General features: G+C 39.9%; 1 non-coding gene across 1 annotated transcript; it reads right to left on the bottom strand.

Annotated features, from left to right (window-relative positions):
• Positions 1 to 323: 323 nt before the first annotated feature.
• On the bottom strand, positions 324 to 431 carry LOC148574689 (small nucleolar RNA R71). Its single transcript, XR_015906742.1, has one exon. It is a non-coding gene; the product is annotated as a small nucleolar RNA R71 (small nucleolar RNA).
• Between the last annotated feature and the right edge of the window lie 6,303 nt (positions 432 to 6,734).

Genomic DNA, 6,734 nt, shown 5'->3' with positions numbered 1-6,734 from the left:
GAAGAAGCATCTCCATTCCTGCCATTGGAGCAAACAATTTTGAGCTTAAACCTCAATTAGTTTCTCTGATGTAGCAGAAATGCAAGTTTCATGGACTTCCATCTGAAGATCCTTTTCAGTTCTTAACTGAATTCTTGCAGATATGTGATACTGTTAAGACTAATGGAGTAGATCCTGAAGTCTACAGGCTCATGTTTTTCCTTTTTGCTGTAAGAGACAGAGCTAGAGTATGGTTGGACTCTCAACCCAAAGATAGCCTGAACTCTTGGGATAAGCTGGTCAAGGCTTTCTTAGCCAAGTTCTTTCCTCCTCAAAAGCTGAGTAAGCTTAGAGTGGATGTTCAGACCTTCAGACAGAAAGAAGGTGAATCCCTCTATGAAGCTTGGGAGAGATACAAAGAACTGACCAAAAAGTGTCCTTCTGACATGCTTTCAGAATGGACCATCTTGGACATATTCTATGATCGTCTGTCTGAATTAGCTAAAATGTCATTGGATACCTCTGCAGGTGGATCCATTCACTTAAAGAAAATGCCTGCAGAAGCTCAAGAACTCATTGATATGGTTGCTAATAACCAGTTCATGTACACTTCTGAGAGGAATCCTGTGAGTAATGGGACGCCTATGAAGAAGGGAGTTCTTGAAATTGATACTCTGAATTCCATATTGGCTCAGAATAAAATATTGACTCAGCAAGTCAATATGATTTCTCAGAGTCTGAATGGAATGCAAGCTGCATCCAACAGTACTCAAGAGGCATCTTCTGAAGAAGAAGCTTATGATCCTGAAAACCCTGCAATAGCAGAGGTGAATTACATGGGTGAACCTTATGGAAACACCTATAACCCCTCATGGAGAAATCACCCAAATCTCTCATGGAAGGATCAACAAAAGCCTCAACAAGGCTTTAATAATGGTGGAAGAAATAGGTTTAACAATCGTAAACCTTTTCCATCATCCACTCAGCAACAGACAGAGAACTCTGAACAAAATACCTCTAATTTAGCAAACTTAGTCTCTGATCTATCTAAGGCCACTGTAAGTTTCACGAATGAAACAAGGTCCTCCATTAGAAATTTGGAGGCACAAGTGGGCTAGCTGAGTAAAAGGATCACTGAAATCCCTCCTAGTACTCTCCCAAGCAATACAGAAGAAAATCCAAAAGGAGAGTGCAAGGCCATTGACATAGTCAACACGGCCGAACCTGGAGAGGAAGGGGAGGACGTAAATCCCAGTGAGGAAGACCTCTTGGGACGTCCAGTGATCAATAAGGAGTTTCCCTTTGAGGAACCAAAGGAATCTGAGACTCATCTAGAGACCATAGAGATTCCATTGAACCTCCTTATGCCCTTCATGAGCTCTGACGAGTATTCATCTTCTGAAGAGAATGAGGATGTTACTGAAGAGCAAGTTACCAAGTACCTTGGTGCAATCATGAAGCTGAATGCCAAATTATTTGGTATTGAGACTTGGGAAGATGAACCTCCCTTGTTCACCAATGAACTAAGTGATCTGGATCAACTGACATTGCCTCAGAAGAAACAGGATCCTGGAAAGTTCGTAATACCTTGTACCATAGGCAACATGATCTTTGAAAAGGCTCTGTGTGACCTTGGTTCAGGGATAAATCTCATGCTCCTCTCTGTAATAGAAAAACTGGGAATCTTTGGGGTGCAAGCTACTAAAATCTCACTAGAGATGGCAGACAATTCAAGAAAACAGGCTTATAGACAAGTAGAGGACGTGTTAGTAAAGGTCATCCCTGCTGATTTCATAATCCTTGATACTGGGAAGGATGAGGATGAATCCATCATCCTTGGAAGACCTTTCCTAGCCACAGCAAGAGCTGTGATTGATGTTGACAGAGGTGAATTAGTCCTTCAATTGAATGAGGACTCCCTTGTGTTTACAACTCAAGGTTACCCTTCTGTAAACATGAAAAAGAGGCACAGTAAGCTTCTCTCAAAACAGAGTCAACTAGAACCCCCACAGTCAAACTCTAAGTTTGGTGTTGGGAGGCCACAACCAAACTCTAAGTTTGGTATTGAACTCCTATATCCAAACTCTAAGTTTGGTGTTGGAAAGTCTCAACAATGCTCTGAACATCTGTGAGGCTCCATGAGAGCCCACTGTCAAGCTATTGACATTAAAGAAGCGCTTGTTGGGAGACAACCCAATTTTTATTTATCTAATTTTATTTTTCTTGTTCTTTCATGTTTTATTAGGTTCATGATCATGTGGAGTCACAAAATAAATATAAAAATTGAAAACGGAATCAAAAACAGCAGAAGAAAAATCACACCCTGGAGGAAGACCTTACTGGCGTTTAAACGCTAGTAAGAAGCATCTGGCTGGCGTTCAACGCCAGAACAGAGCATGGTTCTGGTGCTGAACGCCCAAAATGGGCAGCATCTGGGCGTTTGAACGCCAGAATTGCACCCTGGAGAAGAGCTGGCGCTGAATGCCCAGAACAAGCATGGTTCTGGCGTTCAACGCCAGAAATGGGCAACAAATGGGCGTTCAACGCCCAGAACAAGCACCAATCTGGCGTTGAACACCCAGAGTTGTGTGCAAGGGCATTTTGCATGCCTAATTTGGTGCAAGGTTGTAAATCCTTGAACACCTCAGGATCTGTAGACCCCACATGATCACCTCAGGATCTGTGGACCCCATAGGATCCCCACCTACCTCCACTCACTTCTTCTCACCCCTCTTTCACACAATCCCATAAACACTCTTCCCCAAAACTCTTCACCAATCACCTCAATCTCTCTTCCCTATAACCACTTTACCACTCACATCCATCCACTCTTCCCCATAAACCTACTTCATAAACCCCACCTACCTTCAAAATTCAAAATCAATTTCCCACCCAAAACCTACCCTTATGGCCGAACCTTACCCCCCCTCCCTTCCCTATATAAAGCCCTCCATTCTTCTTCATTTTCACACAACACAACCTTCTCTTCCCCTTCTTGGCCGAATACACCCCCCCCTCTCCTCCATATTTTCTTCTTCTTCTTCATCTATTCTTTCTTCTCTTGCTCGAGGGCGAGCAATATTCTAAGTTTGGTGTGGTAAAAACATAAGCTTTTTATTTTTCCATTACCATTGATGGCACCCAAGACCGGAGAATCCTCTAGAAAAGGGAAAGGGAAGACAAAAGCTTCCACCTCCAAGTCATGGGAGATGGAAAGATTCATCTCCAAAGCTCATCAAGACCACTTCTATGATGTTGTGGTCAAGAAGAAGGTGATCCCCGAGGTCCCTTTCAAGCTCAAGAAGAATGAGTATCTGAAGATCCGACATGAAATCCAAAGAAGAGGTTGGGAAGTTCTAACAAACCCCATCCAACAAGTCGGCATCCTAATGGTTCAAGAGTTCTATGCCAATGCATGGATCACTAGGAACCATGATCAAAGTAAGAACCCAAACCCAAAGAATTATATTACAATGGTTTGGGGGAAATACTTAGATTTTAGTCCGGAAAATGTGAGGTTGGTGTTTAACTTTCCTATGATGCAAGGAGATGCACGCCCCTACACTAGAAGGGTCAACTTCAATCAAAGGTTGGACCAAGTCCTCATGGACATATGTGTGGAAGGAGCTCAATAGAAGATTGACTCCAAAGGCAAGCCGGTTCAATTAAGAAGACTGGACCTCAAGCCTGTGGCTAGAAGATGGATGGAGTTCATCCAACGCTCCATCATCCCCACTAGCAACCGATCTGAAGTTACTATGGATCGGGCCATCATGATCCATAGCATCATGATTGGAGAAGAAGTAGAAGTTCATGAAGTCATCTCCTTTGAACTCTACAAAATAGCCAAAAAGCCCTCTCCTGGGGCAAAGCTAGCTTTTCCTCATCTTATTTGCCATCTATGTTACTCAGCTGGAGCTTTCATAGAAGGAGACATTCCCATTGAGGAAGAGAAGCCCATCACTAAGAAAATGATGGAGCAAGCAAGAGAGCCCATTCATGGATCTCAAGAGACGCATGAAGCTCATCACCATGAGATCCCAGAGATGCCTCAAATTCATTTTCCTCCACAAAACTATTGGGAGTAAATCAACACCTCCCTAGGAGAATTAAGTTCCAACATGGGACAATTAAGGGTGGAACATCAAGAGCACTCCATCATCCTTCATGAAATAAGAGAAGATCAAAAAGCAATGAGGGAGGAGCAATAAAGACAAGGAAGAGACATAGAAGAGCTCAAGGACATCATTGGTTCCTCAGGAAGGAAATGCCACCATCACTAAGGTGGACTCATTCCTTGTTCTTACATTCTCTGTTTTTCGTTTTCTCTATGTTAAGTGCTTATCCATGTTTGTGTCTTCATTACATGATCATTAGTATTTAGTAACTTTGTCTTAAAGTTATGAATGTCCTATGAATCCATCACCTCTCTTAAATGAAAACTGTTTTAATTCAAAAGAACAAGAAGTACATGAGTTTTGAATTTATCCTTGAACTTAGTTTAATTATATTGATGTGGTGACAATGCTTCTTGCTTTCTGAATGAATGCTTGAATAGTGCATATGTCTTTTGAAGTTGTTGTTTAAGAATGTTAAATATGTTGGCTCTTGAAAGAATGATGATAAGGAGACATGTTATTTGATAATCTGAAAAATCATAAAAATGACTCTTGAAGCAAGAAAAAGCAGCAAAGAACAAAGCTTGCAGAAAAAAAAATATATAGGCAAAAAAAATAATAAAAAGAAAAGCAAACAGAAAAAGCCAAAAGCTCTTAAAACCAAGAGGCAAGAGCAAAAAGCCAATAACCCTTAAAACCAAAAGGCAAGGGTAAATAAAAAGGATCCCAAGGCTTTGAGCATCAGTGGATAGGAGGGCCTAAAGGAATAAAATCCTGGCCTAAGCGGCTAAACCAAGCTGTCCCTAACCATGTGCTTGTGGCGTGAAGGTGTCAAGTGAAAACCTGAGACTGAGCGGTTAAAGTCAAGGTCCAAAGCAAAAGAAGAGTGTGCTTAAGAACCCTGGACACCTATAATTGGAGACTTTAGCAAAGCTGAGTCACAATCTGAAAAGGTTCACCCAGTTATGTGCCTGTGGCATTTATGTATCCGGTGGTAATACTGGAAAACAAAGTGCTTAGGGCCACGGCCAAGACTCATAAAGTATCTGTGTTCAAGAATCAACATACTGAACTAGGAGAATCAATAACACCATCTGAACTCTGAGTTCCTATAGATGCCAATCATTCTGAACCTCAATGGATAAAGTGAGATTCTAAAACTATTCAAGAGGCAAAAAGCTACAAGTCCCACTCAAGAGAAGCTATAAAGAGAAGAGGAATGGTAGATTAATATGAAATGCAACCTATCTATATGAATGCAACTACATGAAAAATATTTCTACCTACTTAGTTAAAAGTAAACAAATCTTTCAAGAAGAAATATGAACTGGATTTCACTAATTCAAATCATGAAAATGAAGAACAAATAGACTCGCAAGAAGAAAATAGCTCATGAAAGCAGGGAACAAGGAATTGAGCATCGAACCCTCACTGGTAGTGTATACACTCTAATCACTCATGTGTTTAAGGTTCGATTCTCTCAATTCTCTACTAACCTTGCTTTCTAAGGCTTGCTTTTCATCTAACAATCAACAAAAATTTAATGCACAAATACACAAATCAAGAGGTCTTTTAAGGGTTGTAATGGGGTTAGGGTCAAGGTAGGATTGTATTTGGTCAAGTGGACTAAAATCTGAATCCTTAATTAACTTAAACTTTCCACCTAACTTTAGACAATACATGTAATCATAATACCACATCTAACTATCCATTAACCATATTTTCCACATATTCATGCATTCTAATTTCAAGTACAGTACATATGCATTGCTTTCACCACTTACATATTTTCTTTCATTTTCAGAAAATTATAACATACTCAATTCTCAAACCAAATGTTTCCAAATTCAACTTTTCCCATACTTAATTCATAAGCACTCTCACTAGTCTAAGCTAACCAAGGATTCAAATTAAGGACATTATTGTTTTTTGCTTAGAGTTAATGATGTGCTAAAGTAAAGAACAAAGGGGTAAAATAGGCTCAAAATTGGTTTGCAAAGAATAATAAAAAGGGTAAGGCCATATGGGTATGTAAGCTCAGTGAAATAAAGGCCTCAATCATGTAAGTGTATGCATACATCAAATAATAGAAATATAGAATTAAGCGAGACAAAGATCACAATTTTAGAGAGAAAAATACACACTAAAACAGAATATTGGTTGATAAAATGCAACCAATTTAAATAAGCTCAAAAATCTCACAGGTTTTGTGTGTTCGAGCTCTAAACCATGTTCCAGTATAATATTTCTTCAAACAAGTGTAACATTAAATTTTATTCAAATTAGTGAAATGCTCTTAAAAGGTTTCTTGAAAAAGAAAATATTACTTCAACCAAGTGGTAAAATATGCAAAAAATCAAATAAATATGCAATTAAACATGCAGATGCAACAACTAACAAGGAAAATAAACCATTGGTGTTGAGATAGGAGAGTAACTAACCCATGGAGATCGGTATCGACCTCCCCACACTTAAAGGTTGCACCGTCCTCAGTGCATGCTAAGATGTGCAAGTGGACGAGTTGTTCCAACTGGCGCTTTTCCCCAAAGATTGTGCAGATGGACTTGGCTTGTTTTCCCATGTAAACATCTTCCGGTTCCCTTCCGGGTGGCCATCCTGAAAGAAAAAGGGAAGAAA

Source organism: Arachis ipaensis, chromosome B2 (genome assembly GCF_059453495.1).
Source record: "Arachis ipaensis isolate K30076 ecotype BB chromosome B2, ASM5945349v1, whole genome shotgun sequence".
Taxonomy (NCBI): Eukaryota; Viridiplantae; Streptophyta; class Magnoliopsida; order Fabales; family Fabaceae; genus Arachis; species Arachis ipaensis.
The sequence above is the reverse complement of the archived record's forward strand: the minus strand, read 5'-3'. Positions and strand labels throughout refer to the sequence as shown.